Source organism: Thermobia domestica, chromosome 9, assembly GCF_964235325.1.
Source record: "Thermobia domestica chromosome 9, izTheDome1.hap1.1, whole genome shotgun sequence".
NCBI classification, from domain to species: Eukaryota; Metazoa; Arthropoda; class Insecta; order Zygentoma; family Lepismatidae; genus Thermobia; species Thermobia domestica.
The window spans coordinates 234,273,999-234,294,613 of record NC_137462.1 but is presented as its reverse complement, the minus strand read 5'-3'; positions in this window follow the sequence as shown (position 1 = coordinate 234,294,613).

The window sequence follows — 20,615 nt, the reverse complement described above, 5'->3', positions numbered from 1 at the left end:
ACAATGTTAAGTGTTGTATTAGGATATATAGAAGTAAAAATAGAACAAAAATGACTAGAAATAATCCGGCGAAGATAAAAAATTGAGTAATAGTAAGATTTTCTATATAAAACGATAGAGTAATTATGAGTTTAATTAAACATACTGTTTTTGAACGAAAAAACTTATGTAAAGAAAAGGGAATCAAAAGATATTCCCGATTAAGAAAAGCAGAACTGATAGACCTTCTTAAACATATGATGATGAACAGATTAGAAATATATTCCCATTTAAACAAGAAGTAATTGAAGACCAAGAATCAAAGTTGAATCAATACCAATTGATGTAAAACGTCAGAACATTGCATTAAAATCAAGATTAGAAACATGGAGATTTACAACAGATTATAAGTCACAAGATCCACTTGAACGATATATTACTACAACATCTAAAGCCATATTAAACAGATTACAAATTAGCTTAAGTAAACATAGTTCAATGAAAGCTAATCTATATATAAGTTATATATATCTAGGAAAGGTGAAGAAACTCAAAACTTCTATTTTAACACTGAAAACCAAGAAATATATCATTCAAGTAATTTAAAAGAAGAAATAACTAAGATGAAACAAAGATTAAGCACAAGAATGGATGAGTTCCAAGCTAGAGGTTCTGGCTGGGCTCTTATAAACATTAACTTTTTACAACTAGCAATCGTCAAATATACACCATATAGAGGATCAACATACATAGAATTACCTAAACAAATTCAAAACAAAAAGGCAGTAATTAATGTAAAGAATGAAGATGAAAAATGTTTCTTATATTCATTATACAGAGCCTTATATCCTACAAATTCACATCCTGAGCAAGTACCAAAAAATAATGAACTTTTGTTAAACTTAGAATCTAAATTAAAAAAAAAATATTCATTTTCCTGTAAAACTAAGCGATTTCCAAAAGCTGAAAAATTACTTGATATTTCTATAAATGTTTATGCATATGATAAAGACTATTCAATCTATATACTACATCACACACAAAACAAGCAAGAAAATCATGTTAATTTATTATATATAAAAGAACAAAATGAAGATCAAGTTAAAACACACTATTGTTGGATTAAGGATTTAGGCAGACTAGTATGAGCACACTTAATTAAATGGAGAGCTCGAAAATATTTATGTGACAGATGTTTGTTATACTTTTACTCTCAAAACGCTTTAAATAAACATGAGCAAGATTGTTCGTTAAATGAGCCAGTAAAAATAATAATGCCCGAAGAATGTAAATGCGTTGAATTTAAAAACTACCAATACACAATGAAAATGCCATTTGTGATTTATGCTGATTTTGAATGTTTGTTACATAAAGTTATGGGCTGTGAAGAATGTTATCCAGATAACGAGCCATATACGAAAAAATATCAACAACATAAGCCATCTGGATTTTGTTATTATGTAGTAAAGAGGGATGGAAGTAAAACTAAATTTTGTATAGAGGTAAGAACGCTGCTAATAAATTTATAAGACTGTTAACAAAAGAAGCTAAACATTAGGGATGGCCAATTCCGGAATTTTTACTTTCCGGAATCCGGAAAGTAAAATCGAAAAATTCCGGAATTCGGAAAAATTCCGGATTTCGGAAAAATTCCGAATTTCGGAAAAATTCCGGATTTCGGAAAAATTCCGGATTTAGGAAAATTTCCGGATTTCGGAAAAAAATCCGGAATTCAGAAAAAATCCGGAATTCGGAAAAATCCGGAATTCGGAAAAATTCCGGAATTCGGAAAAATTCCGGAATTCGTAAAAATTCCGGATTTCGGAAAAAATCCGGAATTCTGAAAAATTCCGGAATTCGGAAAAAATATTTTTTCTTTTTGTAATCCTAAGAATTTTGTTCAAATGCAAACGAACAAATTTCCTTTTTGTAATCCTAAGAATGTATGATGCAAGTTAAGCTGAAACTTACATCCTAAAGTATACACTACTCAATCTTCCCATGGTTAATGAGATGTAGTCCAAAAGTATGATGTACTCCTAATATTTAATTTTTGTTTTACTGTAATATTGTTCAGAGGTAAGACATATATCACACTGAGATAAACAACTTGACATAATGAAGATGTTATCATACGTAGTTTTCCAGAAAATCGTGAGAAACGATTTTTTATGAAGTTAAAATATGCGTCGCTTGTTGCCAGTGTGATGCAATTGATAACTTTTATGCTGGAACAGTCTTATTATTATTATTATTATTATTATTATTATTATTATTATTATTATTATTATTATTATTATTATTATTATTATTATTATTATTATTAATCGTTTATGTACTGTAAAAGAAAAATATGAACCGCTAAGTAGTAGATTTTATCTGTTGTTTTTTGATATCTTCTAACAGTAATAACAAATTGCTTGTAAATACGCAATGATTATCAAGGACAATGCATATTAATGTAAGGACTACTCTGCAGATTAGCAATAAACAATAAACAATAACAGATAAACAATAGTCCCCCCCCAAAAAAAGTAACTAACTTGGGCACGTCAGAATGTTCGCGACAATATAGGGACGCATTGAGACTAGCAAAAAATGTGGTGTTATTATTACTCAAAGGGCCGTACGATGGAGGCATTAACGTTAATGTTAATGGCACCAATGAGCACTTATTTTCTCTAACGGTTAACCTCATTTTTGAGATGATTCTTAGAAGTGGGCGTGTTGGCATGCAGTTGGAGTACTAACGATTTGCGTCACTATCGAACACTAACGTAGCACTAGCGACGTTTAAAGTCGAAATTGGAGTCTGACATAAGTGGCTTGTCAACTTCACGGACATAATATTTTCCTTGAATGCGAGAATTTTGCGCCCGGGAAATTTGCGCCCTACCACAAAAATAGGAAAAAATGCGCTCGCAATATATTTCCACTGGGATGTTTGCGCCCTACCCCAAAAAGAGGGGAAAATGCGCCGGCTATATATTTGCACTGGGATGTTAGCGCCCTACAATTCAACTTATTATTGTATTGTGTAAAGTAACTTCCACTCGCACTTGAACTAGGCTTGCCTCTCATCGTCTCAGTGAGTTACTCCATCCGTTATAATATTCCGAACAAATGAAAAAAATACAATTTTAGTTCACTAAAGGGCAATCCATACAAATACAATTTTTCATTATACTACAAAATTTACAATAAACGTATAAATGACTGATATATAATTATTTATTAATATAATCAAAGACTCTTAGAACAGGACTGGAATCCATCCTAAACTGTTCTTTGAAAGACAGTTCATGGTTACAAGCTTCCTTACCAGTGGAGAATGGGGGCCTTGGGATTCGTCGAGCCATGGATATCGCCATACCTTCTTTGATCGCATCATTCTATGGCTCACGAGAACTAATTGGATCTCTTCTTCAACAGGAGGTTGACTTAGACTCGATTCGAGATGTACAAGAATGCATCGATAAATGGACTAGTCTGGTTGGAATGGATCCCCCACCTAACGACAAAAGACATGTTCAGTCTGTTTGGGATGAACCTATAGTCAAGCTTCATTTATCTTCACTCCTATCATCAACCAATAACCAAGATGACAAAGCCAGGCTGTTAGCTGTCTCCTCCTCCAAAAACGGAGCATGGCTTCAAGCCCTACCTTCTCACACACTCGGCCTACACCTTTCTAATGAGAGCTTTCGTATTGCTACAGCTCTGCGCTTAGGTGCTAATATCTGTGAGCCTCACTTTTGTCCTGCTTGCAACGCATATGTTGATAATAAAGGATTACATGGTCTTTCATGTAAAAACAGTGCGGGAAGACAATCTCGACATCATATTGTAAACGACATTATTTGTAGAGCCCTCGTTTCAGCGGGAGTTCCTTCAATAAAAGAACCAAATGGTTGTTGCCGCTCTGATGGCAAAAGGCCTGATGGCATGACTTTGTTATCGTGGAAAAATGGAAAGGCACTAGTCTGGGATTTCACATGTTCCGATACGTTTGCTCCTTCCAACTTATCCCATTCTTCAATTCAGGCAGGTCTCGTCGCCGCTCACAGAGAATCAGACAAAAGACTAAAATACTCAAACATATTGGACAAATATTGGTTTGTAACAGTAGCAACAGAAACTAGTGGGTCTTGGGGTCACGAAGGATCTAATTTCATTAATGAGGTTGGTCATCGAATAGCAATCAAAACTGGTGACCCCCGAGCTACTGCATTCCTTTTCCAACGTATCAGCATCGCCATCCAGCGCGGGAATGTGTCATCGATCTTAGGCACATTACCTCCTGGGAAAGAACTGGACGAGATTTTTCTTCTATAACACACAATAAGACGGAAGTAGAGACATCCTAGGAGGCTGACAACCACTTTTACTATGTTCATGAAGAATGTTTTGAATCCAGTTTGGATAAATATAAATTCTAAGAAGTCATGGCTAATGCCGGTAAATTTGGGAGTGGTAGCAACATTATCTACAGATTTTACTTTGTTGCTCAAAATCGTTAAAGACCCGGAAGATATTGTTGTCAAGCTGTCCGATGTTTATTTTGGAACAAATATGCTATAACATATTGTAAATAAATGTAAAAAAGAAAAACAATATAAATCAGTTAACTTTCTCTGATAACTAAAATGAAGTTGAAAGATATGTTTTAAGAAATGTAAACGATAATACACCAATTATAACAAGTGAAATACTAAATAAAATTTGTAAATTCTAAAAAAAAAAAATCCAAGAGTATAATTTAATCTACAAAAGGCTGTTTGGCTCTACCCAGATATCTCTGTTCACAATCCTTGCGAGTTGTTTGGCTTTTCAGGACACAAAATATAGAAAAGAAAATGTAAAGTGAATGTAAAATCAGTTCAGTAATATTATCAAGAAAACTATTTACAGTGTCTTTACTTGCTGGAATTACACTTCAAACACACAATTGCGTTCAGTCGTTCTTTCAGGAAAAATGTTCCGGGGGGCACATTTAGTATTCCGGAGGGGGGTCACTGCTGGTACTATTCTATTTATTATTATATTATAGACGTATTATTTTGGTCTCCTCCGAGGGGGCACTCTGAGAGCTCTGGGGAGGCCAGTGTTCCCCCAAAATCATCTCTGGAAGAAGCAGTGATTCCGTTGATCCGTTGTGTTCTTTTGGCTTATATTGAAGTTTATTCTCCCCTTATATAGCTACAATGAAAATAAATCACAAATGGCATGGTTGTGGGGGGAGGATTGTTTATGTTGTAATGTGAGCCCCTCCGAGGAAATGCGTAAGCTCCAATAGGTTCTTTTATTACGCAGGTCTCAAACTTCCCGGTGGAGGTACATCGCAGGCGCAATTTTCCCTGTTCTTGAGGTAGGGCGCAAATTTCCCAGACGCAAAATTCTCGACACCGTTCGAATGACCTCGGAAGACGATATCTTTTTCAATACTATTTTAATATTCTTTTACTCGAGATTTCTTCATAGCTTCTTATTAAAATACTTACTAATATATCCTCATTTTATTGTCCTAACCAATCAATATGGGTATGTTGTCAGTAAAATAATTAGATTGATCGAGCCTCTGGTGTGTAACCACAGTATTTCATATCATGCCCCCATTAGAAATCTTGGCTAAACGAACCAATATATGTTGCCAATAAAATAGTTTAGAATGATTGAGCCCCTGGTAAATAACCACAGTATTTCGTGACAGACCCCCCCTCCTTCCTATTACCATATTCTAGCTACGTGCCTGGCTCAGCTAATTCTCTACATTCTTTACCAAGCACACATTTTCTAAAGCGGAAAATGCTCTCTAAATACCTAAGCTCATTATCTTCAGCAGATGCACAAACTGGGTAACATTCTATCTACATGAATGTTATATATGTCGATTACTGGAAACCGCTTCTCGCTATCTATTACCATATTTACTATATAATGATTAACGTTAAAACCGGAAATGGTGATTTGTACCGCTTCCGGTTTGAATATTACATTCATCAGAGAACTCGATTCTTAACTATTGACTCTCTACATCATGGCCAAAATTGATTGGTAATCCATCAGATAGTTCTTGAGACTGTTTGTTTCACTGACGGACAGAATGAATATATGGCTATAGAGTTTTGATAAACTAAATTCGTTAATGAGTGATGATGGAACAAATATAAGAAAGGTAGGCCTTCCACCGGGAAAATTTTCGAACACAAAATTAGGCATTGAAAACCCACATGTCCTGGGTTAGAATACCATAGATGAAAACTCTACCACTGAGTCATCAATCACCCGCTTATTAGTTTTGTTAATTATTATATTAATATAAATTAATGAATGCCTGCTTATGTTAATTATTGAACAATTACATTGTATACTTCGTAAAGTCAAAAATTATAAATTTGTATTTACTGTACATATAGTGAGCGCAGAAAGTGTTCGTACACCTATGCTATTGAAACGAGAATGCCTGCGAAAAAGAAACAGAAAATTTAAGAAGTGTAATAACACACACAATATTAATAATGAAAACTAAGCTTTATGAATATATCAATAAAGAACCACAAAGACAAGTTTAATGGTCAGAAAGTAAATAAATTCCGTAGAAAATGTATAGAGTAGACGCAAAAAGTGATCGTACACCTGACGTACGAACACGAAACAAAGATACCACAACTGGGGTTCACTAATATTCACCTGAGTATACACCTCTGTATAGCATGACAAGTAACAGAATGAGTTTAGTTGTGATGTTGATGTTGATTTTGAGTTTAACGTCCCTTTTCAGCAGCGAGGCTATATGAGACGTGGACCTACTGATTAACGTGGAATCCGAACCACATGAGCTCCCGCCGGGAATCGAACCCGGGTCTCCCGCGCCAAAGGCGCGTACGCTAACCGCTTAGCCACGGAGGAGCTCAAGAGTTTAGTTGTGAATAGGAGTGAAAAAAACTGCACGGTGGACTGTCGAAATGGGAAGCAACCGAACAGAAACAAATGAGGAGACAAGAAAAGTAATTATTAAAGTGCATAAGAAGGGTAAGTCTTTGAGAAAGATAGCAAACCTCAGGGGCAGATCCAGAGGGGGGCGATTGGGGCCATCGCCCCCCCCACAAGAGGAAACTTTCTTATTTTATATATAAATAAACCCATCCATAACAAGTTAGGAGCTCTTAAAAGTAGCAGTATTACTGCCGACCGCCCCTTCCCCAGAAGTCCGTTCTGGATCCGCCCCTGTATAGAGTAGCCACAATCAAGTATTTTCCGCTATATGTTTGGAGCCGTTGTCTTGCTGAACAATAAATTGTTTTCAAGAACCATCTTCTGCGCACTGGTATGGAGATATTCCTTTAATATGTTAATATACACTTTGTGGATCATCACTCCATCGATAAGGTGGAGACGACCCACTCATGAGGCACTCATACAACCCCAGACGAGCACGGACCCTCCTCCGTGTCTTACTTTAGGGACGAGATTTTGAGGATTCATCTCTGTATTCACCTTGCGCCATACCATACGCCTCCCATTGGACTCGATAAAATTAAATTTACTTTCGTCCGAAAATATGACCCTATTCCAGAAAGAAGCCTGATCCCTTATCTTTATACTCTTTTTCAAACTTTAGTCTCTTTATACGATTTGTCTTGTTCACCCAGAACATTTTCCTGGCTATCCGACCATGATACCCTGCAAATATTCCGCACTGTACTGGCTGATACTTTAACACCGCGTGTTTCCAGATCCGTTGCCAATTGCACAGCACTACTTTTTGGAACCTTTTTTCTTTCCCTAATAATGTAACGTTTAACTTGTTCACTCAACACTCTTGGTGTTCCAGTTCTTTTTATTATTATTATTATTTTTTATTATTATTATTTTTTATGGTTCCGCACAGTGATAGAAACATTATACATCGCAATTATTGTTTGTACTGTTGAACGAGGCCTGTCTGCAAGGTTTGCCAGGGGCGGATCCAAGACGGACTTCTGGGGGGGGCGGTCGGCGATAATACTGCTACTTTTAACAGCTCCAAACTTGTTATGGATGGGTTTATTTATATATAAAATAAGAGTTTCCTCTTGTGTGTGTGGGGGGGCGATGGCCCCGATCGCCCCCCTCTGGATCCGCCCCTGACTCTATAATACCTTGAAACAGCTTCGCACACCTCCCCAATCCCCAGACATGAACCTCATAGAACATATATGATCTCTTCTGGAGACAAGAATCAGAAGGCACAGCTTGTCTACTAAAGAAGGCCTAAGAAAAGCTATTCAAGAAGAATGGGACATAATCAGTCCCGAAGCTACAGAACTACGAACTACTACAGGTGAAATCAATGCCACGAAGACTACAGACAATCATTAACGCACAGGGTAATCCCACAAAATATTAAATAACGTAATATACTTTATAAGCATTAATTCAAGCATAAGTGTACGGTGACTTTTTGCGTTTACAAAAAAGGAATTCTCTCTTTTCTTCTGAACAAAACAGTGATTGTGTTTGTTTGCCCTTTCTCTTGTATATAGAAATAAAATGTATGAATGTGTAGTCTTAATTCTGGTTATATATATATTTTCCACCTCCCGTTCTCATGCTAGCTGTTTTCAATATAAAGTATGCACGGTGTACGAACACTTTCTGCGCTCACTGTAGGTATGTTGACAATAAGCGAATGTTATTAGAATATTTGTTGAGATTTATTTTCCTTCACTGCCTTTCGCCTGGTTAAAAAGTAGTTTGCATTGCTTTGGAGCAGCTGCAGGTGAGAACACGATAATGTTTGAGACATACCGGCGACTTTTTTGTGTGTGAAAATAAGACCTTTCTCATAAAGTAGTAAATAACTGCAGTAGCAATTGTCTACGTAAATGATACAAACATATCCAACTACAAGAAATTAATACAGTATATATAGCCTATTCATTATTGTGTTTCTCTTTTAACAGCTACTAGCTAAGGATGGCCAATTCCAGAATTTTTACTTTCCGGAATCCGGAAAGTAAAATCGGAAAAAATCCGAATCTCGGAAAAATTCCGATTTTTTCTAAATTCCGGATTTTTTCCGAATGTCGGAATTTTTCCGAAATCCGGAATTTTTCCGAATTCCGGATTTTTTCTGAATTCCGGAATTTTTCCGAAATCCGGAATTTTTTCTGAATTCCGGAATTTTTCCGAATTCCGGATTTTTTCTGAATTCCGGAATTTTTCTGAATTCCGGAATTTTTCTGAATTCCGGAATTTTTCCGAATTCCGGATTTTTTTCCGAAATCCGGAATTTTTCCGAATTCCGGAAAGTAAATTTTCCGATTCCGGAATACAAAATTTTCGGAATCCGGATTCCGGAAAATTTTGGCCATCCCTACTAAACATATACAAACAAAATAACGAATTACCATTTACAAAAAGTCAGAGAAAAGAATTCAATGAATCTGAATGTTGTTATTACTGTAAGCAGGAGTATACTAAAGAAAATTATGAAGTTAAGCATCATGATCATATAACGGGAAAATTTGTGGCACCTCTATGTAATAACTGCAATTTAAAAGTTAAAGTACCAAAGTTTGTACCAGTGATTATACATAACTTGACAGGATATGACTCACACTTGTTTATAAAAGAGCTTGGATATAATAAAGAAGAAATAGATCTAATATCCAATAATGAAGAATGATACGTATCATTCAGTAAAAAGGTTGGAACTATTAAATTGAAATTTGTAGATTCATTTAGATTTATGGCGTCTAGTTTAGATAAATTGTCATCGAACTTGAAACCTGAGCAAATGATACATACACAACACTTTTATCCTAATCAAGAACAGTTTAAACTTGTAATAAGAAAAGGTGTTTACCCATATGATTATGTTAACAATTGGGATAGGTTTAGAGAAAGAAAATTACCACTGAAGGAAGCATTCTTCAACAAGCTTATGAACACGCATATAAGTGATGAAGATTATGAACATGCAAAGAAAGTATGGGAAACATTTGGCATAAAGAATCTCGGACAATACCATGATTTATATTTGAAACCAGATGTATTATTGTTAGCAGATGTATTTGAGAACTTTAGAGAAACATGTCTTAAAGCTTATGATCTTGATCCAGCTTGGTATATGACGGCACCAGGTTTAGCTTGGGATGCAATGTTAAAGATGACAAATATAAAATTAGAATTGTTGTGGGATTATGATATGATATTAATGGTAGAGAAAGGTATAAGAGGTGGGATTAGTCAATGCCCAAAAAGATATGTAAAGGCAAACAATAAGTATATGGAAGATTACGATAAGAATAAAGAAGATTCTTACTTAATGTATCTAGATGCCAATAACTTGTATGGGTGGGCAATGAGTCAATATTTACCGTATAAGGGATTTATATGGTTAAGTGAAGATGAGATAAGAGAAATAGATTTCACAAGTATAACTTATAATTCTGATACTGGTTATATATTAGAAGTTGATCTTGAATATCCTAAAGAATTACATGACTATCACAAAGACTACCCATTAGCTCCTCAAAATATATGTCCGCCTGGTTCAAAACAATCGAAGCTATTAACAACCCTATATGATAAAGAAAAATATGTAATTCACTATCGAAACCTAAAACAATGTCTTTCACTTGGATTAAAACTTAACAAGATACATCGAGTAATAGAGTTCGAACAATCAGATTGGTTAAATAAATATATTGATTTAAACACACAAATGAGAACGAAAGCAATAAATGATTTTGAAAAAGACTTTTATAAGCTCATGAATAATTCCGTATTTGGGAAGACTATGGAAAATATTAGAAAGAGAGTTAATATTAAACTTGTAAGTGATGAGAAAAAAATACGAGAAACTTGTAGCAAAACCGAATTATAAGAGTACTACAGTTTTTACGGAAAATTTAGTAGCAGTTCACATGAAAAAGATTAAAGTGCAATTTGACAAACCGATTTATGTTGGTATGTCAATTCTAGATTTGTCAAAATATTTAATGTACGATTTCCATTATAATGTGATTAAACCACAATATCAAGACAAAATAGAAGTACGTTATACAGATACCGATAGTTATATATACCGTATCCAAACAGATGATGTGTACCAGGACATGAAAAATTATATTGATTACTTCGATACGAGCGATTACTCTAAAGATAACAGATATAAGATACCACAGGTTAATAAGAAAATACTTGGTAAGATGAAGAATGAGATTAAAGGTACAATCATAGAAGAGTTTGTGGGTTTAAGAAGTAAGATGTACAGTATAAAAGCACCTCAAATAGATTTAACAGATAAAGACTTTAAAGGTAAGTTCGATAAAGAAAAGTGTTGTAAAAAAGCTAAAGGTGTTAAGAAGAGTGTTGTGTATAAAGAACTTACATTTAACGAATATAAGGACTGTTTGATTAGCCAAAGAGAATATTATAAAAAGATGAATTTAATTAGAAGTTATAAACATAATTTGTACAGTATAGAAGTGAATAAGTTAGCTTTAAGTTGTGCAGATGATAAAAGATGTGTTTTAAAGAATGGGATAGATACTCTACCATGGGGGCATTATAAGATAGAAGAAAAATAAAATATATACAATTCATTTATATAATAAATGCCTAAACAAAACATAATAAAATTAGAATACTTTCGATATTATTGCACATGTAAATCAATTGCAACGCAAACTAAAAAAGAATGTACAAGTGACTTCTGTAGCTTTGGAAGATGTAGTAGATGTGAAGATTATGGATATGATTATATTTGTAAATGCGTAGAATAATTTAGTTGTAGTTTTAAATGTAAGTTTTTAGATGTAAGTTTTTATGATTTTAAATGTCATAAAAGCCTATGCGATCTCACTTTGGCCTATGCAACTTAGTATAGTTTCTTGGGTCCTTCTGTGTTGGCTAAAAATATATACGAAATGTGTTAGCTAAGAGATTTGGACCAGAAGTGAGATTCGCTATCTACTTTTGCAAAAACAATAAAGTAGTACCAAACATGGTAGAGAATAAGGAACTTTGTGTCAACCATAGGGGTCCCTGTTTTTGATCGCTATGAAAGAATTGCTTGTACTGGAGATTGACCTATATTTCGTGAAAATATGTTAAGTAGTTCAGAAGATATAGACCAAAACAGATTATAATACACGACAATTCTTAACAATTCAATATGTACATAATGAAATATAATATATTGTTAGACAGTTGCCAGCCAACATTTTTAGGTGAAATAAGAAAATTATAAGAAAAATGAATTACTCAGTGGTAATTGGGATCAATTTTTGACAGAAGTTGTGCGTCATGTGATCTCATTGAAAAGGTAAGGGTTAAAGTCGTTCATGAAATATATATCTTACTATCTTCATCATTTTTTGCTTTTTCTGCTAATTTGTGCCTTTCATATCTACCCTGATGTGTAGAATATGAAAACAGCATATTTCGTTCTGACATCGAAAATACATAAAGAGGGTGCAGAAAAATTAACCGTTGCAGAAGACAAGATAACACTTCGATTTCAGAAAAATGAAAAAGTTTTCTATAATTAGTATGTTTCTCTTTGTGTTAAGTAAAAATACAAATATTTGATCCTCGGATGTCATATCCAACAAACCTACTGGTGTGTCAGTGTAGGGGTAGTGCAGTGAAATATTCGTTATTTTCCAAAAACAATAAAGTAGTACCAAACGTGGTAGAGAATAAGGAACTTTGTGTTAACCATAGGGGCCCCTGTTTTCGATCGCGATGAAAGAATTGCTTGTACTCGAGTTTCGTGAAAATATGGTAAATAGTTCTGGAGATATAGACCAAAACAGATTATAATACACGACAATTCGTAACAATTCAAGATTTACGTAATGACATTAAATATATTGTAAGACAGTTGCCAGCCAACATTTTTACGTGAAATAAGAAAATTATAAGAAAATGAATAACTCAGTGGTAATTGGAATCAATTTTTGACAGAAGTTGTGCGTCATGTGATCTCATTGAAAAGGTAAGGGTTAAAGTCCTTCATGTAGTATATATCTTACTAACTTCATCATTTTATGCTTTTTCTGCTAATTTTTTGCCTTTCGTATCTATCCTGATGTGTAGAATATGAAAACAGCATATTTTGTTCTGACATCGAAAATATATATACAGGGTGCAAAAAAATTAACAGTTGCAGAAGATAAGATAACACTTCGATTTCAGAGAAATATAAACATTTTCTATAATTAGGTAGTTTCTCTTTGTGTTACGTAAAAATACAAACATTTGATCCTCGGGTGTCATATGCAAAAAAATTTAATGGTTGTCAGTGTAGGGGTAGTGCAGTGAAATATCCGTTATTTTGCAAAAACAATAAAATATTACCAAACATGGTAGAGAAAATGGAACTTTGTGTCAACCATAGGGGTCCCGGTTTTTGATCGCGATGAAAGAATTGCTCGTACTCGAGATTGATCTTTGTTTTGTGAAAATATGTTAAATTGTTCTGAAGATATAGACCAAAAGAGATTATAAAACACGATAATTCGTAACAATTCAATATGTATACACGACTCCAAAAGTGCATTACCATCTGCATTTCTCGTTTTCCTGCAATAGCAGGCAACCCAAAAAGCACGGCGGTTGGGTTTGTTCCCAATTCAAAAGGCGTTGGACCAAACCTCAATTTTGTAAAAGAAATTAATCAGTGTGGCAAACTGCAAATAAGGGAATAAAACAAATTGTTAAAAATAACAATTTTATTATCGCGACGCAGTTGGATGAGATCAAAAGTTACAAAATGATCTTTCTTAAGGAGTTCAAACAAGATGAATGGCAATAAATAAATATCAGAGCAAAGCATTTCATCCTCCCCATCCAAAAAAAGAATCTCATAAAAAAGAATAAGTTACATAATGTAAAATTTTAATATAAAAACCCCACTCTAAATGGTGAAAGATGACACCCGACAGGCAAGAACAACTGAACCGAAGTCAATGAAATTATGCACAGATATTGCAGACGTAAAACTAGGGAATACGAGTTTCGTATTTTCTTGGAGAAAACGGTTGAGTTGGGCACCGATCCCTCCAAACCTTTGATCACGAAATATGAAAATTGCTACTAACGGTATGGCAGAACTGTGCAAAAGACATGAAGAATTGCCCCGAAACTTTTTGTATGGACAATACACAAAGAATAAAGGAATACGGGCTTTTTAAAACTTTTTCCGGAAAAAAGGATTTAGGGGCAGAAGCTCCGACCCAAAATTTTCAAATTTGACACCCGAAAGGCCAAAAGAAATGAACCGAAGTGAATGAAATTTTGAACAGAAATTGCAAACGTAAAAGGAGGATACGAGTTTCGTATTTTAATGCAGATAACGGTTGGGTGGGGCACGGACGCCTGCCAAACTTTGATCACGAAAAATCATATGTGCTAGTAACAGTATGTCAGATGTGTGTAAACGACATGAAGAATTGCAAAGAAGTTTTTGTATGGACAATATACAAAAAATAAAGGAAAGCGTTATTTTTTTACTTTCTGCGGAAAAACGGTTTTAGGGGCCATAAGCTTTCACCCAAAATTATGAATATTAACGCCGCAAAGGAAAACAGAAGTGAAGCAAAGTGAATGAAATTGTCCACTGATATTATAGATATAAAATGAGTGAATATGGGTTTGGTACTTTGCTGGGAAAAGAGGTTGGATTCTGCAAAGACCCACCCTAACATTTGATCACAAAATATGAAAAAAGCTAGTAACAGTATGTCAGGTGTGTGTAAAGGACAAGAATTATTGAAACGAAACTTCTTGTATCGATAATACGCAAAAAATAAAGGAACACCGGTTTTTCTATGCTCTGCGGAAAAACGGATTTAGGGAGCAGAAACTTCCACCCTTAATTTTCAAATTTGACGCCGGAAGGCAAACAGAAGTGAACCGAAGTGAATGAAATTGTCCACGGATATTGTAGATATAAAATAAGAGAATATGGGTTTGGTATTTTGCTGGGAAAAGTGGTTGGATGCGGCACGGACCCCCCTAACCTTTGATCACGAAATATTAAAAGTGCTAGTAACAGTATGTCATGTGTGTGTAAAGGACAGGAAGTATTGAAACGAAACTTTTTGTATCGATAATACGCAAAAAATACAGGAACACCGGTTTTTCTATGCTCTGCGGAAAAACGGCATTAGAGACTAGAGGATCCCAAACTATAATTTGAAAATTGACGCCCGAAAGGCAAAAAGAAGTGAAACGAATTGAATGAAATTCTGGACAGATATTGTAGACAAAATGAGGTAATTCAGGTTTCATATTTTCCTGGAGAAAAGGTTGAGTGGGGCACGGACCTCTCCAAACTTTTGATCACGAAATATCAAACGTGCTATTAACTGTTTGTCAGATTTGTGTAAAGGACATGACGAATTGGCACGAAACTTTATGAACGGGCAATACACAGAAAATAAATGAATAAGGGTTATTTTCTGCAGAAAACGGTTTTAAGGGGCAAAAGCTCTCACCCAAAATTATGAATGTTGATGCCGGAAAGGCAAACAGAAGTGAAACAAAGTGAATGAAATTGTCCACGGATATTGTAGACACAACATGAGGGAAAATGGGTTTGGTATTTTGCTGAAAAAAAGGGTTGGGTGCGCACGGACCCTCCTAACCTTTGATCACAAAATATGAAAATTGCTAGTAACAGTATGTCAGATGTGTGAAAGTACATGAAGAATTGCACCGAAACTTTTTGCATGGATAATACGCAAAAATTAAAGGAATACAGGTTCTTTTATGTTCTTCAAAAACCGTTTTAGGGACAAAAGCTCCGATCCAAAATTTGCAAATTTGACTCCCGAAAGACAAAAAGAAGTGAACCGGAGTGAGTGCAATTGTGCACAGAAATTGCAGACGTAAAATGAGGGAATACGGTTTCCTATTTTCCAGGATAAAAGGGTTGGATAGGGCACGAACCCTTCCAAACATTTGATCTTCAAATATTAGAAGTGCTAGTAACAGTATGTCAGATGTGTGCAAACAACATTAAAAATTGCAACATAACTTTGTGTATTAACAATACGCAAAAAATAAAGGAATACGGATTTTTTGTTCTGCGGATAAACGGTTTCCGGGGGCAAAAGCCCCCACCAAGAAGTTTTGAAATTTGACACCCGAAAGGAAAGAAGAAGTGAACCGAAGTGAATGAAATTGTGCACAGATATTGCAGAGTAAAATGATGTAGACAAGAAATGAGGATACGAGTTTTGTACTTTCCTGGAAAAAAAATGTTTAACAATACGCAGAAAGTAAATGAATACGGGTTTTTCTATGTTCTCCGGAAAAACGGTTTTAGCGGGCAGAAGCTCCCAAACAAAATTTTGAAAGTTGACTTCCGAAATCAAAAAACAAACGAACCGAAGTGAATGAAATTGTACGCAGATATTGTAGACATAAAATGAGGGAATATGGGTTTCGTATTTTCCTGTAGAAACGATAGTGTGGGGCACTGACCCCTCAAAACCTTTGATCACGAAATATCAAAACTGCTACTAACATTATGTCAGATGTGTATAAAGGACATGAAGAATTGCGACGAAGCTTTTTGTATGAACAATAGGCAAAAAGTAAACGAATACATTTTTTTTATTTTCCAGGGAAAAGTGGTTTTTGGGTCACAAACCCTCTTCCAAAGTTTTGGAATTTGACCCCAAAAGGCAAGAAGAATTGGACCGAAGTGAATGATATGTGCACGAATATTGTAGAAATAAGATAAAGGAATACATGTTGCGTATTTTTTTGAAAGGAAAAAGCTATTGAGTGAACCGAGGCGTTGAGTGGCGGTATCAGTGGACCGAATCGAATGAAATTGTATGTAGATATTGGAGATGTAAAATATGGCCTTCCGTGTTTCACAAGTGTCGTGTCTCCATCCGATTTCTTCAATTTTGGCAGATCAAGTAACAGCAAGTGCAAACAGTATAGCGTATTTTATAGTATTTCAGGAGGCATATTTAACCCTTGTAATGTTTTTCCGCATAAACAAAAACACATGCGTCGATTTATTTCCGTATTGCTGTTCTGTCAAATTTGAAGCAAACCAGATAGGGACACTTAAGAAACACGATAGGACTTATTTTACATCTTTTTTATATAATATCTACACACAAGTTTGTTTTCCTTGGGTCCACTTCTTCCTTTGCTATTATGGTAGTATTTTCCTTTTTTCGGATGGGGTCTAGCCCCAACACGGTTCTTCCGTAAAAATTAAAACACGTTTCATATATTGTTTTAAAAGTAGTCTCTTAACGAAGTTTCGTTGCAATTCTCCATATTCTTTAGGAACTACTGAGGTATGCTTATTTGCACTTTTGATATTCCGTAATCAACAGTTTATAACGTCCGTGCCTCACTCAACCGCATTTTTTTCGGAAAATACGAAACCCAATTATCTCATTTTACGTCTGCAATATATGCACACAATTTCATTGAATTCGGTGCACTTCTTCTTGCATTTTGGGCTTTAAATTTCAAAATTTTTGCGGGGGCTCTTGCCCCCTAAAACCATTAAATAAAAGAAAATCCGTATTCGTTTTTTTGAGTATTGTCCCTACACAATGTGTTGCTCCAATTCTTCATGTCTTTCAAGCACTTCTGACATACTCTTATTAGCAGTTTTGATATTTCGCAATCAAAGTTCTGGAGGTGTCTGTGTCCCACCTAAACGGTTTTCTTTTTCTCAGGAAAATAAGAAAAACGTATTCCCTCATTTTATGTCTACAATATCGGTACACGATTTCATTCACTTCGATTCATTTCCACTTGCCTTCCGGGCCTTCAATTTTGTTTTGGAGGCGTCCGTTCCCCACCTAACCGTTTTCTCCAGGAAAATACGAAACACGTGTTCCCTCATTTTATGTCTGCAATATGTGTGTAAAATTTCGTTTACTTCGGTTTACTTGGTTTTTGCCTTATGGGCATCAACTTTCAAAATTGTGGATGGGGCTTTTGTCCCTTAAAACCGTTTTTTCCGCAGAAATAAGAAACCCGTATTCATTTATTTCATGTGTACTATCTACCATTCAAATTTTATAAAAATCGGAGTTACGCTTCGGAAGTGTTACTTGTTAGTAATAATATTTCATTAAAATTTAAAGCGAAAAATTGGGATGAATTGGAACTTTCGGCTCCTACCAACATTGAAGCAAATGACAGTACAAGTATTTGGATGCAAGGTAGACATGAAACTTGAAACTGAGATTTAACTATATTTCTGTCATGATTTTAAGGCACACTGCAATGTTGTTAAATGCTAATTAAGTCAGGATTTTACATCCAAATTAAGTTGCAACATAATAATTCTTGCTAGAAAACCCGAATCGGCAATGCGAATTTAAGATTAGTCGATACTTTAGATACCATGGGAAAAACGTTGAAGAGTGTAACGTAAGTGTGTGGCCATGTGGGTTGCGAGGCGATTTAATATATTGCATGTCTCGGCAGCGTCCACCTCAACCGTTTCATTTTATTTGAAAACAAAACATTTTTATCATGAGTTACACTTAAGGATGCGCATGAAACGAATCGAGACAGGATTTTCCTGACAAAATTCGAGTCAAATAGAGAAATATACATTTTTCGGGTCGAGAATCACCTTTACAGCACATTTTCGAGACGAGACAGCCACAAATCTTGTCTCGTGCGCATTCCTAGTTACATTAGCACACACTACATGAGTGAGAATTTATATTATGATAGAATATACTATGAGTTTTAATAGAAAAAGTGTAGACACTCGATAATTATTACGTAGTAAGATTTCAATAGATTCAGGGTTGATCGTGCCGTGTGTGAAGTGGATCCAAGGGGAATTTTATAGGGGCTACAACACCTGATGACGCTCAGGTATACACGGGATAAAATGGGTTTCAATCCTACTTTATTTACACTGAGTAAAGTTGGAAACTATGGTTTAGTCCATCCCTTGATCATATCCTGGTTCTTCGATGTTAATACCTGGTCAGAACTTGCTGTTCTAGAAGCCTCAAGTTCATACGCGATAAAATAGTATTTCTGCATTATGCACCTTTGAAACTATTTTCAGTATTTGTATATATCTTCAGACAAACCCTACTCGAAAATTTTGCTTTATTGGATATTGTATTTCTGACGATGCTTCCATTATCAAATACTGTATGTAGTTTTAATTAACATAGAATTGAATACCCAAAACAGTTGAAAACTCTCTCTTTGTTTTAACTTTTCTTTAGTTGAGTTTGAGCTTAACGTCTTTTTCAGCAGCGAAGCTATATGATACGTGAATTTAGTAATTAACGTCGAATCCGAATCACATGAACCCTCAACGGGAGTCAAAAATGGGTCTTCCATGCGTTAACTTTACTTGAATTTGCACTCGAACGCTCTCAAGTGGATTTAAGAGTGCTGCTAACCCTGAGTTTTTCAGTGAATGTATTTTAGTAATTATATTAATTTTACTTTTGAAGTGTAAGCATTTCGCTTTTTAAAAAAAAATCCTTGAATGATACGTAGTCAGTGTTGAACTAAGGTTTCATTTTTATACTTGGCAATAGTAACTTGCGTAGTCCCCTCTCTTCTACCTCTAGACACAGAAATATTGCTTTTAATAACTGCCAAATTACAATTTTTATCAATAAAGAGTAGCTGTCCTACTAGGGTGGTCTTTATTTATATGGGAAAAAATAAATTTAGGAATTTCCTTGGACGAGCCCTCTAAAATGGATCCATATGGGACTAAATTAAGCCAAAAGAAAAATTAGATCCATTGAATAATTTTAAATGGTGCCTCAAGCGACCTAAAGTTTTGAATCCGATTACACTACGTAGTATATGGGAAAATCTGGAAGAATCCTTTGTAATTTAGAAACGGTTTAAGGAAATGGGAAGATATCTTGAATAATGGAACTAGAAAAACAGACCAATCTAATCCTTTATAGCATTATCATGGCAGCCATCTTGAAATCCGCCATCTTGAGTTCAGGAAAAAGTTTTAGATAGGAAGAGGGTCACAGGACATATCGTTTTGAGGTAGCGTTTTACCAGAAGCACAAATCTGGCATTATTTTCAAGATACGTTATTACACAATCATGTAAGAGTTATTACACATGAAAAACGAAATGTTTCTTATTGTAGTTATAGACAACATATTTGTAAGAATTTTGATTTTTTTACATAAAGTGAAACAAACTGCTAGAGAAACCTAAATCTGTTTCGCAATGAACTAAAAATAAGTTTTCATCAAGATGACTCATAAACCATTATGAGGAAAGAGAAAAATTATAACTTGGAAGAAGTTTTCAATCTTATTTGATATACAGTTCACTTTGGACACATCTAAGAAAAGATTATCTGTGGACCTTCACTATCCGCAAAAGAAACTTTCTGTTCCTCATTTTTCGTAAGAATGTTGTTGTAATTTTCTATTTGTTTCACTTCTCTTTCGTTTGTTACGTGACTGAATTTAATAGTCATTATTATTTGACCATCAAACCTTATCACACTCAAGAAACCCTTTAGGTATATTAAATCTCTCGAGGAAAATTTGTGTTTATTTTAACAAAACGACTGATTTCTCTTTTCACAAGAATTTTTATCGTATCATCTATTGAATCAAGCCTCTTTGCTG